Source organism: Rhineura floridana, chromosome 2 (genome assembly GCF_030035675.1).
Source record: "Rhineura floridana isolate rRhiFlo1 chromosome 2, rRhiFlo1.hap2, whole genome shotgun sequence".
NCBI classification, from domain to species: domain Eukaryota; kingdom Metazoa; phylum Chordata; class Lepidosauria; order Squamata; family Rhineuridae; genus Rhineura; species Rhineura floridana.
The window spans coordinates 233983999-234000345 of NC_084481.1; the positions used below are offsets into that span (position 1 = coordinate 233983999).

At 49.1% G+C, this 16347-nt stretch overlaps 1 protein-coding gene across 10 annotated transcripts in view; it reads left to right on the forward strand.

Moving 5' to 3' along the window:
* The first annotated feature begins 2088 nt into the window (after positions 1–2088).
* NIN (ninein) overlaps positions 2089–16347 on the forward strand; it is a 131231-nt gene continuing 116972 nt past the window's right edge. For 8 of the 10 annotated variants that reach the window (XM_061612555.1, XM_061612560.1, XM_061612559.1 and 5 more), the window contains exon 1: positions 2089–2303. The gene's annotated coding sequence lies outside the window, so the exon portion shown is untranslated. Of the gene's footprint in view, positions 2304–3057; positions 3309–3938; positions 4047–16347 lie in introns of those variants that run through there. The other 2 variants (XM_061612557.1, XM_061612556.1) reach the window with 2 other exon arrangements.

A 16347-nucleotide genomic window follows, 5' to 3' on the forward strand; every position in this document is an offset into this window, starting at 1 on the left:
CGGCAGCCTGGGACAGAGTAGCAAGCAGCTTGACACCCACACCCCGCCCCCATCACCATGCATATAAAGGAAGGGCCATAGCTCAGTGGCAGAGCGCCTGCTTTGCATGCAGAAGGTCCCATGTTCAATCCCCAATGGCATCTCCAGGCAGGGCTGAGTCTCCTGCTGAATACCTGGAGAGCCGCTGCCAGCCAGTGTAGACAATACTGATTTAGATGGATCAATGATCTGACTTGGTATGAGGCATAACGGCTCTCCTGTGTTCCCTGTTGAAGTTTATTCTGGCACCCAAGTCAGAAAATCCCGCCAGAGCCTTTGCTCCCCACAATTAAATGTGATTTATTCGTTTAACAAGATGTTTGTTGTTATGTGCCTTCAAGTCGATTATGACTTTTGGCGACCCTATGGATCAATGACCTCCGATAGCATCTGTCATGAACCACCCTGTTCAGATATTGTAAGTTCAGGTCTGTGGCTTCCTTTATGGAATCAATCCATCTCTGGTTTGGCCTTCCTCTTTTTCTACCCCCTTCTGTTTTTCCCAGCATTATTGTCTTTTCTGGCAAATCATGTCTTCTCATGATGTCTCCAAAGTATGCTAACCACAATTTCATCAGTTTAGCTTCTAGTGACAGTTCTGGTTTAATTGGTATCCGCAAAGCTCTCCTCCAACACCACATTGCAAATGAGTTGATTTTTCTCTTATCCGCTTTTTCCACTGTCCAACTTTCACATCCATACATAGAGATCAGGAATACCATGGTCTGAATGATCCTGACTTTGGTGTTCAGTGATGCATCTTTGCATTTGAGGACCTTTTCTAGTTCTCTCACAGGTGCCCTCCCCAGTCCTAGCCTTCTTCTGATTTCTTGACTATTGTCTCCATTTTGGTTAATGACTGTGCCGAGGTATTGATAATCCTTGACAAGTTCAATGTCCTCATTGTCAACTTCAAAGTTGTATTTACCCCTTAATCAATGACAACCACTAAGTGATTTGCATAAAATAATAGCAAACATTCATTAACATACTGATAAAAGCAAACATTAAAAATAAGTTGACATAAATGTGGCATAAGGAGAGTAGCATGGCATAATGGTTAGGGTGTCGGGCTATGACCTGGGAGACCAGGGTTTGAATCCCCTATTGGCCATGAAGCTCAACAGGCGACCTTGCACCAGTCATCCTCTCTTAGCCTAACCTACCTCACAGGGTTGTTGCGAAGATAAAACAGGGAGGAGATAACCATATACGCCACCTTGAGCTTCTTGGAGGAAAGGTGGGATATAAATGTAGTCATCAATATCAAAATGACTCAGAAATTATTACTTTATTTAAGACATTTCTGTATCACTTAATGTGATGTTGGAGGAGAACTTTGCGCATACCTGGACTGTGAAAAAGACAAATAATTGGGTGTTGGAGCAAATTAAACCAGAACTATCTCTTGAAGCTAAAATGATGAAACTGAGGTTATCATACTTTCGACACATCATGAGAAGACATGTACTGTTATCTTTATTGTTTTTGAGATATTTCTTTTCTTTTTGTAAGTCACTTTGAGTTTCATTTTGGAAAAAAGCGACTAATAAATAAATAAATAAATAATAAAAGACAATAATGCTGGGAAAAACAGAAGGAAGTAGAAAAAGAGGAAGGCCAAACAAGAGATGGATTGATTCTGTAAAGGAAGCCACAGACCTGACCTTACAAGATCTGAACAGGGTGGCTCATGACAGATGCTCTTGGGGGTCGCTGATTCATAGGGTCGCCATAACTCGTAGTTGACTTGGAGGCACATAACAAGGACAAACAGAAAATGAGTAATAAAAACATTGATTATGAAGCCAAGGAGCACCTGAAAACGCCTGGAGCTATAAATAAATAAAAATCTGATGTATATAACAAAACCAGAGGACCTGCCTCGGCAGGCAGAAATTCAAGCATGGAAGACTCGCTGCCCTTCCAAGAAACCTAAAATCAGCCGCCTGAGGCCGCTGCCTCCCACCGCCTAACAGCAGGGCCGGCTGCCGCTACTCTGCCTCGCCCCCTGCAGGCGCCGGCGAAGGGAGGTCTCCAGCCTCGCCTCCGCCTCGCGGGCGTTCCCAGCGCACAAGCCCGCCCTCCCCGGCCTGCTTCTGCTTCTGCTTCTGGGCCGCCCTTGCTCGGTACCGGCCATGGCGCGGGACCTGCAGCCGCCGCCCAGCTGAGCCGCGGGGAGGAGGAGAAGGAGGAAGAGCCGCTGCAGGGCAAGCGATGCCGCTGCGGGCTGCGCGGGGAACAAGCGCCGGGCCCTGAAGCAGGTAAGGCGGCTCCTTGCCGGGCCGCGCGCCGGCATTGCGCCCGAGTCGACCCTCGCCGCCGCCGCGGAACCTGAGCCGAAGGCGATGCGCAGGGCGACCGCTAGAGGGGGCATGGGGACGAGGGGTGGGAAGGTGGGGGCCGGATGCTGCCCGCGGAACCTGCCGGGGGGGGGCTGTTTCCAAGCAGGGGACCCGCGGGAGCCTGACTTGTGTTTGCAAAGGCAATGGGGGGTTCATTTGAGAGAAGGGGAGCTGCCGTCATAGCTGGAGCGCTGTGGCGGCTTAGGGGGGGCGTTCTGGAGAAGAAGCCCAGTTGGCAAGGGTGTTCATCTCCCCCCCCCGAACTTTGAGTGTAGGTGGGTGGAGGGAGTTAATAATCACCTGTATTGACGATTCATAGACCTTAACCCCTCTCCCGCAGAAACATTTCTAAGGACGCTCCTGCCTACTGGGAGGGGGGGTGCGCTGAGTGTAGAGAAGTGAGAGGCGGGGGCAGCTGGCAGAATTGGCAAAGCGGGGGCGTTCCAGAGACGGCGAGTTTGCATGGCAGAAGGATGAGGAGGGAGCCGACTGAGGCTGGGGGGGGTGCAGACAAGGACGGGGGGGGCGGGGTTCACAGTGGAGCTCTCTCCGTGGGGAGGCTATTGGGGGCTTGGGAGGAGATGAGCACAGCAAATGGGGGGCATTGCAGAGAAAGAGGATCTGTTGTGATGTAACTGGGGGGGGCGGAGGAGGCAGCCCCTCCCCTGCAAGGTCGGGAGGTAGAGGCGACTGTGCCGGGGGGGGGCACTCGGGCTGGCGGAGCAGGGGGCGGGCTCTCCGCTGCCCCCTCTGGTGCCGCCCCTTCGCCATGCAAATGTCGCTGGGGCTCTTCCCCCGCCAGGGACCCCCGAGCGCGTCTGGGGCTCCTAACAAAAGCCTCTGTTTTGGGAGGGGGAGACTCTTCTCGCAGGGTCGCTGGAAGAGGGGAGGGCGGCGCGCCGGTCCCTTCAATTCCCCTGGCAGGTGAGGGGGCTGGCTGCCGCGCGATGGGGAGGGGGGCGTCACCCCTTGGGGTGCCCTTGGGGTGCCCTTGGGGTGGGACCCCCAGGCGGGCAAGTCGGGTTGGGGACCCGCTTTGGGGCTCCTTGGCCTCGCTGGCGAAAACCCCCGGCGGAGGAAGCCCCTCGCGCCCTCACTTTCCCCGGTGCAGAATCCACTTTGCTCCGCCAGCTCTTTCCTCAGGATGCTCTCCTAGCACCTGCCGCCAGCAAAAGCTGCCGCAGCCGGCGGCTACTTTCCCTTTCTCTCCCTCCGCCCCCCCCCCCGTCCGCCTTTCACTCAGGCTTGAACAATGGAGAAGGGGAGGGGGGGTCTAGTCAGTTTCATTGTTTCTTGTAAATTGCACTCGGAGGCGCCCTCCCGCTCCAGCCTGGAAGCCCCAACAGCCGAGGGGATTGCAACTGAGAGAGGGAGTTGTTGCCTCCCCGGGCTGGGTTGGTTTTGTGTCTGTTTTGGGAGCAAACTTCATTGCAGGCATCTGCTAGAGAGGCATGCAAGGGTCTTAAAGCTGGTGGGTACTGTTGCCCAGAGGATTTTAGACCAAGGTGAGGCTGGGATGCTGCCCTTCCTCTGACCCGCTTCTCCCAAAGCCTCTTCTTGAAGTAAGTGAAGAGGGAGCCATCTGGCAGCTCCGAAAGAAAACCTGAGGTTCTTCCAGGTTTTAGAAGCCATCGGGAAAGGTGCCTGTTCCCAAGAGCGGAGGTAAGGAGAGGCAGCCGGGGCAAAAATCCTGGCTGTTGTAGGTTGGCCTCTTGTGCCTGGTTCTCCTCGCGAGCTTGCACTAAATTTTAAGTTTTTCCCGTTGGGAGCCAGACAAGCTGAGAGACCGCATCAGTCGTGGCAAGGTGTGTGTCTGCGTGTGGGTCGTGTGCATTTGCTTTCTTGGTATCTGCCCTTTCACACTTTGCCAAAACAAGCAAATAATCAGAAAGACTGTATGTTAAAGGAGATGTTTCCGGGTTCTGAGTGAGATGTTCAATGTTTCGGCAAGCCCTCCAGCAAGGATAGGCTGCAGAACAAAAGCTTGATCAGAAAGCACTGGGTGGCAAGGTTGCCAATTACATAATTGCTATTCCTGGACAAAAGTGGAGGTGCCGGATGGGCAGACCTGCTGTTTCTTATGCCCCCATCTTACCGTCATCGCCCCTAGTTTGGGGCTTCCTTTCAAAAACCAGGAAAGGGTGCCTTATGAGGCCCTCAGTGCAGGAGATTTGATGAGTTATTGCCTGCATCATTGGCTTGTAATTTTTTCTCTTTTTGCAAAATAAAACCAGATTGGCATATTGCCCTCTTCCCTCCCCCTTGTTAAGGGAGGGCTTCTTATCAAAAGACCCCCATTACAATGCAAATCCTGGAGTGTCTTAAATATTCACAATGCTCGCCGGCTGTTTCGGAGCTATTCCCATAAATCCTAACGCTCTCTGTGCAACTTTATCCTTGGCTAATCTCCCAAGGACCTTGGCCCAGTTCATAAATTCCCTTTCTTTGCCAACTTGGGAGGGGCTTTAGGCTGCGATCCTAACCTTGCTTACCTGGGAGTAAGCCTCATTGACTACAATAGCACTTAACCTCTGAGTAGACATGGTTAGGATTGTGTCGATAGTTAATTTTACTGGAATCGTCGCCTGTCCCAAATAATCAGATGTGGGAAGAGGTGGTGATAGATAAACGCAAGTTGCACAAATGCTTGGAACTGAGGGATGTGAATGATTGCTGTTCTTGGTAGATGAGCACAGCTGCTAGCGGTAAGATTGGCTTTCTCGGTGACCCTTGAAGAGAGAGACTAAAGTAGTTTCCAAAGTGATTGACTGCTATCATGGGTGCTGCTTCCGGCTTTGTGCTCTGGTCTCCCATAAGAGCCTTTTCTGCTATGAAGCTTTGTCTGCTGTGAACTGCATGCGATTTATGAGACACTGGACTTGGAAGGCTGGCCATTAAATTGACATGTTGTGGAAATGGATGGGAGGCACAGTTAAGATTGCCACTTCTTATTTTCATTATTTATTGTGGCCCTGCACCTGTACTTCTAACAGCCACTCGGCACACAGGAATTTAGCGCATGAAGTTGATCCTTGCCTACAAAGTGCTTCTGCAAGGGAGTCTGATGCGCAATGACTGTGGTGCACAACCAGGCGTGGAAGGTAACTGCTTAGTGTGGGGAAGAGTTAAGGAGCATCTTCAGCACTGCTTAGTTCAAAGCTGAGCACCAGCTGTAGCAAGTAAGAACATCAGAAGAGCCCTATAGCTGGGTCAGGCCAAAGGGAGGCCATCTAGTCCAGCCTCCTGTTCTCACACTAGCCAACCAGATGCCCCAAAGAGAAGCCCCAGAACAGGACCTGAGCTCAAGAGCAATGCCCTCCCCTCCTGCTGGTTCTAGCAGCTGGCACTTGTTCAAATACCTGAGAAACAAGGTCCACTGTGATTCCCACTTCAAGATACTGTGCATGATGTTTCTGCTCTGCAAGGCCCGCCCGTATGTGAGTGGAGCTTGTGAAAAATGAATGAGAGCCAAAAGGCAAGATTCCATTGAGGAAGTCCCATGGGACTTCTCCCGTTGGAGAGGTCAGAAGAGCCACCCTCTTGCATCCTGCTGGGTACCCGACAGGATAAAGCCTCCCCGCACCCAGCAGCTATTTTCTCCCATGTGTGTAAGGAATGTGGTGTTGGAGGAGAGCTTTGCGGATACTATGGACTGCGAAAAAGACAAATAATTGGGTGTTAGAACAAATTAAGCTAGAACTATCACTAGAAGCTAAAATGATGAAACTGAAGTTATCATAGACGCATCATGAGAAGACCTGATTCACTAGAAAAGACAATAATGCTGGGAAAAACAGAAGGGAGTAGAAAAAGGGGAAGGTCAAACAAGAGATGGATTGATTCCCTAAAGGAAGCCACAGAGCTGAACTTACAAGATCTGAACAGGGTGGTTCACGACAGATGCTATTGGAGGTCGCTGATTCATAGGGTCATCGTAAGTCGAAATCAACTTGAAGGCACATAACAACAACAGTGTAAGGATGTAAGGTTACCAATGGATGAAAACAAACAATAAGCCTGGCTGGCTGGCTCCTGTGACTTTAACAGCAACTAGGTTTGCCAAAATCGATAGCTTTTCACAGCAAGAAAAGGTAATCAGGGCATGCATAAGAACATAAGAACAGCCTGCTGGATCAGGCCAGTGGCCCATCTAGTCCAGCATCCTGTTCTCACAGTGGCCAACCAGGTGCCTGGGGGAAGCCCGCAAGCACGACCCAGGTGCAAGAACAGCAGATGCAGCTGCTGTCCCAGGGGACGGTGTGGGCATCTGTAGAAAGGGGGCAGGCTGAGAAAGGCAGGTGAGGAATGGGAGTGGAGCTCTTTGTACTCCTCTGGTTGACTTGAGAGCTTAACTGCATTGACTCCTGTACCATATTCATAGGTAGGAAAGTGCCATCTGCCTTAGTATTGTTTACACTGACTGGCAGCAACTTTCCAGGATTGCAGGCAGGGGACATTCCCCGTCCTAGCTGGAGATGCCAGGAATTGAACCTGGGACCTTCTGCATGCAAAACAGGTGTTCCACCACTGAGCCACAGCCCTGGAAAGTTTACTTAACAGTCTATTGCATGCATAGAGGGTGCAACAGTGCTTTATTTTTTCTACCTCTGGGGCAAGCCTATAACTTACCTTTATTCAATGCATTTGTACCCCACCTTTCTCCAAGGAGCCCAAGGTGGCATATATGGTTCCCTTACCCCCATGTGATCCTCACAACAACCCAGTGAGGTAGGTGCGGCTGAGAGAGAGCGACTGCTCCAAGGTTACCCAGCAAGGGCTTCATGTCTGATTTAAACCTGGATCTCAGCAGTCCCAGTTATCTAATCTCTAATTCAGGGGTGGGAAACCTATGCCGCCCCCTCCGATGTCGTGGTTGCACTACAAACCCCATCATCCCTTACTGTCAGCCATGCAGGCTGAAGCTGATGGGTATTGGAGTCCATGGGCCCCTATCCCACCCCCATCACTGGCACCACAACCTTGTTGCCTGTGGTGAGTAAGAATCACCTCCAGGTAACTGCTCAGGAGACCTTTTTTGTTCTGTCTTTAAAGTGACCCTGTTTCACCCTGCATAACTCCTAAAAGAGCGTCATTTGAATGCCTGCTACTTCCTCACCCATTCCCTCTTGATACTGTGGCTGGATGCAGCCCCTCTAGTTTCACTGCCAGCTTTTTTCTCCTACCACCACACCCTCTCCCCACGGCCATTGCTCTGTTTACCATCTAGCCTGATGAAGCGTTCTGGAGAACCCAGAAGCTTGCACACTGTTTTCAAATATATTGGCTGGCCTCATAAAGCCATTGCCCTAATATGGATTCGGATTTTTTCTTATGGGCCGGCACAGATAATAAGGATATAAGAAATTAGGAAATGGTTAGACTCTTGGTCCATCTAGTTCAGTATTGTTTACACTGACTACCAGCAGCTTTCTGTCGAGTAGAACTCTTTGGGTCCCCTCCTGTGTACCTATCATCCTCTCCCCCTCGGAGCAAGTGCTGCAAACATTGTTACCTGCTTTCTGACCGACCTGCTTTCTTGCTTTGATGTGGTGACACCCAACTGCTCAATTAAGAGGTTGTTAATTGCCCGACTACTTGACAATTAATCAGTCCACAACACCTGCAGCCTGCGGAGTAATTGAGAGCAGAGGGAAATCCCAGGCCGCTCCCCTATCTTGCATGGAAGACGTTGCCTGCTTTGCTTTGGGCCTGAGTTTCTTAGAGGAGCTATTCCCTTCCAAAGCAACCGTTAAGTCCCAGCGTAGCCTTGGCAGCCCACAAGCACGGTGGGGTGGTGGAAGCCTTCCTTAAATAATGTTTAAACTCATCATTTGGGAGGTGGGTTTTGGCAAAGCAAAACCATTATGAGATTCTGGAAGAAAGGTCATGTAAGAGTGGATTGATTCAAAGTTCAGCGAAGGTGGAGTGGCACAGTCCTCATCGGACTGATCCATCTCCAGGAGTATGTGGGCGGCTTGCGTGGAAGCACTCCTATGCCAAAATCCCCTGCGTGTGAAAAGCTAACATGGCAGGGGGAAGCTTTGCACCTGACTTGCTAGCTTATCCACATGCAGAGAGGTATTGACAGGGGGTTACTTCCAAAGAAACAGTTCCTTACCTCCATTTTTAGGCGGCTTGTTCCTGTAAACCCCCCCCCCATTTCACTTGTGATGAAGCCTATGTTGTTGCACTTGGCCTCGTTCATTCCTTGTTTGCCTTGCTCCTCCCCTGTCTCATTTTGGTCCGTCAAACTTTTAAGCTGTAAGCTCCTTGGTGGAGAGAACAATCTCTCTCTCTCTCTTTGCTGTGGCATTACGCTAGCCTTTGCCAACTTAAAGCCCTTCAGATGTGTTGGACTCCAGCTATAATCAGCCCCAACCAGGATGGCACCAAGTTGGCCAAGGCACCATGTGTGTATGGATGATGCTGTGTGTATAAATAATGTTGGAACTGGCAGTGGCCCTTCCCCACATGCTGTGGCCAGGGAGGTGCTTCTCTGTGGTACAGTCATGGAGAATTTGTGTCTGTGTCGGTTTAGCAGCTGTGTGGCACGGGTCCAGGGGTGGCTAGTGGCTCCAATGTCAGTGGGGCAGTGCAGTCTGCTCCGGGTTTTAGTCCGAACATTCAAGGAGCAGTCCAAGGTGCTAAAGGAGCTCCTTGACAGTTTGGACTAAAACCTGGAGCAGATTCCACTGCCCCACTGACATGGAGCCACTAGCTGCCACTGCATTGGTCTTTCCCACTAGATTGGCACCATGAAGTGGTTGGTGTGTGATCTGGGGGTAGGGGGAACCTTCTCTGTGAAAAGCACCAAGGCGACTGCGCTCTGTGGCATCAAAATATGTATTACCCCTGCACTTGTATATGTGGGCCAAACTCCTTTCTCCAGCTCTAGTAGCGTCTCTGCAGCAGGTTGAGGGCAGACCAAAAGGAAGGCTTCCATTGCACAGCACACCAGGGCAGGGAACCTTCCTGAGCCAGAGGGCCGTGTTCCTTCCTGGGCAGCTTTCCGGGGGCCACATGTCAGTGGTGGGCAGGGCCAGAGGCAAATGTGGGTGGAGCAATAGATGTGGCTCTTACCTTTGTAAAGTAAGCTACGTTCCAGCCGTGTAAACGTCAGGGGTTTCTATATTCCCACATGCATCCCTCTATCCAGGCAAGCAGGATCCACAGTTGCAGCTCAAGGTCACATCCCAGCCAGGGGTGCAGCCTGTGGAGAGTCCTGAGGGCCTGACAGAGAGGTTTGGAGGGCCAGAGTCAGCCACGATGCCTGAAATTTCACGACCTTGCAATACACCATTCGTTTGTGGAATTCACTGCCGTGGGAAGTGGTGGTGACTGGTGGCCTAGATGGCATTAAAAAGGGTTAGCCAAAGTCAAGGACGAGAGGCTCATCATAGCGGCTGCTTAGTTGTGATGGTTAATTGGAGTGCCTGCATGTAATGAAACTTCCATGTTCAGAGGCAGTCTAGCCCTAAATATTGGATGCTGGAGAGACAGATCAAGAGATGACGGCTGTGTCTGTGCTTTGCATGTGAGGATCTCAGCAGGGGAGGCATTTGGCCAGCTGCTGTTGGACGTAATAGACCTTTGGTGGGAGTCAGCAGGGCTGCTGCTGTGCTACACAGGGATGTAGTCATCCAGGGTCTTGAAGGGGGTCTTAGACCCCTTCCGTTTTGGGGATCGGAGTCCCTATGTCTTCAACGTCCTATGAGCCATTCAGCATGAAAGGGGTATGTTGGCCACTGCGAAGAATCTTTTAACGTGCTTCCTTGACCTTTCCTGCTGATTGGAGCCTATCAGAGTGAAAGGAAGTGAGTCAGTCACTGAGAAGACTCTTCTCAGTAGCCAACACTCTTCCCTTTCATGCTTATTGGCTCCTAGGGATGTCTGTTGTTGCGAGAGAAGGCATTAACAAGGATCTCATTCTCAACCCAGCAGCAATAAAAATGGGAGGGGGCATGGCTGTGACTATCATGAAGGGACCTTGCACTCCTAAATTTCCCACCGCACTACTGGTGCTTCATAAAGCAGGGTTAATAGTGGCTAGAACACCTTTCTTTATTATCATTATCCTGCTGTGTTCCTGGATTGCAGCTCCCATCATCCCTAACCATTGTCCACACTGGCTGGGGCTGATGGGACCGGAATTCCAACAACATCTGGTGGGGAGGGCACAGATTTATTTAATTTTATTTATTATGATTTTCAAATCCCACCTTTCCTCCAAAAAGTTCAGGGTGGTGTACGTGGTTCTCCTCCCCCTCCATTTTATCCTCACAACAACCCTGTGAGGTAGGCTAGCCTGAGAGACTGTGATTCCCCACCGTTGCTCTGCGGAGCTCAGAGTGGCTGCAGGAGAGATGGGAGAGCAGATGCTATAAAAACAGGGCACGGTGCAGAATTAACAGGGCTCCGGTAGAGAACGAAATCATTGACGTAGTTTATTTATTATTTGATTTATACCCCACCCTTCCTCCCAGCAGGAGCCCAGGGTGGCAAACAGAAACACTAAAAACACTTTAAAACATCATAAAAAGACTTTAAAATACATTAAAACAAAACAACGTTAAAAACATTAAAAAAAAACTTTAAAGACATCTTTTTTTAAAAAAAAAGTTAAAGACATTAAAAGACATATTAAAAGCAATTTTAACACAGATGCAGACTGGGATAGGTTTCAACTTAAAAGTTGCCCAGATGAGTACAGCAGCAGGTAGTTTTATTTATTTATTTAGTATATTTGTATGCCACTTTTCATCACCAGGTGACCTCAAAGCAGCTTCCATATCAAGAACTAAATAATATAATATAAACAAATTCAGAACATAATAATAAAAAACTACAACAGTATCAATAATTACACCAAAAAATATCATCAAACCGGCTAAAATCTCAAATCAACCTAGTCTGCAAAACCTAGAGAAAACCTAGAGAGAGAGAGAGAGAGAGAGAATAAATATACAGTAGAGTCCCATCATTGTATAACAGTCCATATCCTTCAAAGAAGGCTGTGACATGCCTGGGGGAGGAGGCAGACGTGGTGGCATTGCCAGGTCTCCTGAGGCTCTACCCCGTGACATGGGGGTGGAACCTGGTAGATCAGGGGGAGGAGCCTAGTAGGATGGGAGGAGCCTATGGGCAGCTGGGGAGGGCCAAGAATGGCACTTCCTGATCAAAATGGGAGGAGCTTCAAGCCAAGCAGAAAATGGCTCCCCCTCTTCTTAATTTTGCTCCCTCGTCCTGAGATGTTTTTCTAATTTCAGTGAACCTCCTGAGAAGAAGGTTGAACCACTTCTCACACACAAAAAAGCCCCTTGAACTTCTGAGGTGCATGATGTGTGGCAGCTTTCGCCCACCTGGTGCATGTTTCGGACTACAACCCCCATAAGGGTGATGGGAGCTGTAGTCCGAAACATGTGGAAGGCACCAGGTGGGCAAAGGCTGATGCTAAGAACAAGAACTGGGTCTCTTTCGGGTTCCAGCTGCCTCGCCTTGCTGGTGAGCGAGCAAACGCTTCTCTTAGCTTCCTCGCCAAGTACCAAACTCTGAAAACTCTGATTTTAGAAAACTTGTGTAAAGTTTTCTTCTGGTTCGCGATGCCCTCCATGTGTAGGCGAACCTTGTGATCGAAGCAAAGCACTGAAGTCTTCATGTGCCAAAGTCTGTGCCCAATTCCAGAAGATGATCCTAATGCAGAGTCATTTAAGCCTCATCTACTCAGATAGTCAGCCTCTTGCTTCCAGGCTCTGAAAGGTGTTGAAAGATAAAAGGGGAAGGGGCCAATCTGTTCCTCCTCTCCCCACGCACTTCCCACATCTGCTCCAGATGGTTGGGAGAACCCCCAGAACAGGTTTAGGAGGGGCATGGGAGGAGAGGGGCGAAGGTCCCATTGCTCAAGCAAAAATCCATGTGCTGACGGGATGGGATGCCTACAGCCCAGTGTTGACAAGTCAGTGTGGTCTGGCTCTGTACAAGAAATGCCCTTATAAAACCAGCACCTTGCATTGTGCCTGGAAGTGAGCTGGAAGCCAGTGCAAAACTGGTTAGGAGGACATACTCTCACCTCTTTACCTGTGCTGGCAAGTCAGGTGCCATTTCCTTCAGAGTTGTGGACTGCCTTCAAGTTAATTCCGACTTATGGCTACCGTGACTAGGGATTTCATGGTAAGCAGTATTCAGAGGGGGTTTCCCATTGCCTCCCCCTGAGGCTAGTCTTCCCCAGCTGGCGAGGGCCTGCTCAGCTTGCCATAGCTGCACCAGCCAGCCCCTTCCTTGTCTGCAACTGGGCTCCTTGGGACTCTGCAGCTTGCCCACGGCTGCACAGGTGGCAGGGCACATAACCCCTGAGGTGATCTTTAGCTGGCCCTTGACACCCAGGAGACACGAGCGGGGATTTGAACTCGCAGACTCTGAACTCCCAGCCAGGCTCTCCTCCCCACTGTGCTGTGGGTGCCTCCTTGATATCTTTTCATCAGAGCACAGGAGTAAGCGGTGTTCCTAAAATAGCCATCGGTCTTATGGTCAAGCGAGCAAATCTGGAAGCTTTCCTTGCTTAGCCATCTGTTCCAACTTAAAAAAAAAAATCTCAGGGACAATTAAAGACACAATGTGGGCACGCAGGTCATGGAGGGGTGGCTTGGGGGCTGGGAGCAGTGCAGTCTGAATTAGCTTTGCTCTGACGGCCATGGCTCCTTTTGATTGCTGGGAGAATTCAGTGGCAGGAACAAGCCACTAAATGGCTTTAGGGACCAGATCTGTGCAAGAGCACCTGGTGCAGATTTGGCCAAACTCGGCTGTTTTCTCCATTGCCAGCTGTGGCTGATGGCTGGTCATGCTAGATCTATTCTTGTATCCCTAGGCGGGGAACCATTGAGCAGCTGGCGCGGTCCAGACATTCCAGCCATTCTCTCAGCTGCCGGGCCATCTGGAGGGAAGATGAAAAGGCCCACGTTTTGAACTCTGCCTTTTGTTTCCGTGATTTGGTGTCGCCTCCTTTTTCCACCACCTCTCCCAGTTTTTGATGACCGTCCTTTCTTGACGCAGACGCCTCTGTCTTCTCCTCCTCTAAATGAACCTTAACCACATCTAAGGATGTTTTTCAAAAGTGTAGCAAACCCATTTCCAACCATGGTTTCTGGTTCCCGACTACAAATCTTGGTTTGCCCGTTTAGACATTATACTAAACTAGCGTTAAGGTTCTTAAACTTGTCTGAAGTCACCTGCCATCCATGAGGCAGAGGGGGGGGGGAATAAAGTGATGAACCCACACATGTGAGCCACACTATAAATTCCAACAGAAATGGCAATTAAAAGTAGGTTATTCTGAGGTTTTGAATTTTTCAGCATTTTGAGGTGTACCTATTGAAAGTAGACCTTGGTGCTTACTGCTGTTACGATCCTGGCCTCCATGCTCAAACAGGCTGAGGAACATACGAATATTAGGAAAGCCTTGCTGGATCAGGCCAAAAGCCCACCTAGTCTACCATCCTGTTCTCATAATGGCCACCCAGAGGCCCCAATGGGAAGCCCACAAGCAGGACCGAAGCATGGCCACTCCTGTGGTTTCCAGCAACAGATATTCAGAAGCATACTGCCTCTGACCCAAGTTGGTAGCCATCGCTGCCTCCCCTGGCAGCGAATTCCATAGTTTAACTTTATGTGCACTGTGTGAAGAAGTATTTTATTTTGTCTGCCCTGAATCTTCCAACATTCAGCTTCATTGGATGTCCCCGAGTTCTAGTGTTATGAGGGAGAAAATCTTTTCTCAATACACTTTCTCCAGGCCATGCATAATTTTATATATTTCTGCCATGTGACCTACGAATATAAGGAGAGCCCTGCTGGACCAGGCGAGCATCCCATCTGGTCCAGCGTCCTGTTCTCACAGTGGCCAATTAAATACCCCAATGGGAATCCCGCAAGCAGGACCTGAGTGCAAGAACACTCTCCCCTCTTGTGGCTTCCAGCAACTGGTATTCATAGACTCATAGAATAGTAGAGTTAGAAGGGGCCTATAAGGCCATCAAGTCCAGCCCCCTGCTCAGTGCAGGAATCCAACTTAAAGCATGCACAACAGGTGGCTGTCTGCCTGTCTCTTGAATGCCTCCAGGGCTTGAGAGCCCACTACCTCCCTAGGCCATTGGTCCCATTGTCGTACCGCTCTAACAGTTAGGAAGTTTTTCCTGATGTTCAGCCGAAATCTGGTTTTCTGTAACTTGAGTCCATTATTCCAAGTCCTGCACTATGGGATGATTGAGAAGGAAGCATACTGCCTCCCACAGTGGAGGTGGAACATAGTCATCATGTCTAGTAGCCATCAATAGCCTTATGTTCCATGAACATATCTAATCCTCTTTTAAAGCCATTCAAGTTGGCAGTTGTCATTGACTCTTTTGGGAGTGAATTCCATATTTTAACTATGCATTGCTTGAAGACATACTTCCTTTTGTTTGTCCTAAATCTTCAACATTTAGCTTCATTGGATGCCCCAGGTTCTAGTTTTATGGGAGGGGAAATGCTGGCATAACTTTTCTGGCAAAAGAAATGCAAGAAGACAATAAGGGATGCTAAAAAAGAATTTGAGGAGCACATTGCTAAGAACATAAAAACCAACAACAAAAAATTCTATAAATACATTCAAAGCAGGAGACCATCTAGGGAGACGATTGGACCCTTGGATGATAAGGGAGTCAAAGGTGTCCTAAAGAACGATAAGGAGATTGCAGAGAAGCTAAATGAATTCTTTGCATCTGTCTTCACAGTGGAAGATATAGGGCAGATCCCTGAACCTGAACTAACATTTGCAGGAAGGGATTCTGAGGAACTAAGACAAATAGTGGTAACGAGAGAGGAAGTTCTAAGCTTAATGGACAATATAAAAACTGACAAATCACCGGGCCCGGATGGCATCCACCCGAGAGTTCTCAAAGAACTCAAAGGTGAAATTGCTGATCTGCTAACTAAAATATGTAACTTGTCCCTTGGGTCCTCCTCCGTGCCTGAGGACTGGAAAGTGGCAAATGTAACGCCAATCTTCAAAAAGGGATCCAGAGGGGATCCCGGAAATTACAGGCCAGTTAGCTTAAAAACTGGTAGAAAGTATTATTAAAGCTAGATTAACTAAGCACATAGAAGAACAAGCCTTGCTGAAGCAGAGCCAGCATGGCTTCTGCAAGGGGAAGTCCTGTCTCAGTAACCTATTAGAATTCTTTGAGAGTGTCAACAAGCATATAGATAGAGGTGATCCAGTGGACATAGAGTACTTAGACTTTCAAAAAGCGTTTGACAAGGTACCTCACCAAAGGCTTCTGAGGAAGCTTAGCAGTCATGGAATAAGAGGAGAGGTCCTCTTATGGATAAGGAATTGGTTAAGAAGCAGAAAGCAGAGAGTAGGAATAAACGGACAGTTCTCCCAATGGAGGGCTGTAGAAAGTGGAGTCCCTCAAGGATCGGTATTGGGACTTGTACTTTTCAACTTGTTCATTAATGACCTAGAATTAGGAGTGAGCAGTGAGGTGGCCAAGTTTGCTGACGACACTAAATTGTTCAGGGTTGTTAAAACAAAAAGGGATTGCGAAGAGCTCCAAAAAGACCTCTCCAAACTGAGTGAATGGGCGGAAAAATGGCAAATGCAATTCAATATAAACAAGTGTAAAATTATGCATATTGGAGCAAAAAATCTTAATTTCACATATACGCTCATGGGGTCTGAACTGGCGGTGACCGACCAGGAGAGAGACCTCGGGGTTGTAGTGGACAGCACGATGAAAATGTCGACCCAGTGTGCGGCAGCTGTGAAAAAGGCAAATTCCATGCTAGCGATAATTAGGAAAGGTATTGAAAATAAAACAGCCGATATCATAATGCCGTTGTATAAATCTATGGTGCGGCCGCATTTGGAATACTGTGTACAGTTCTGGTCGCCTCATCTCAAAAAGGATATTCTAGAGTTGGAAAAGGT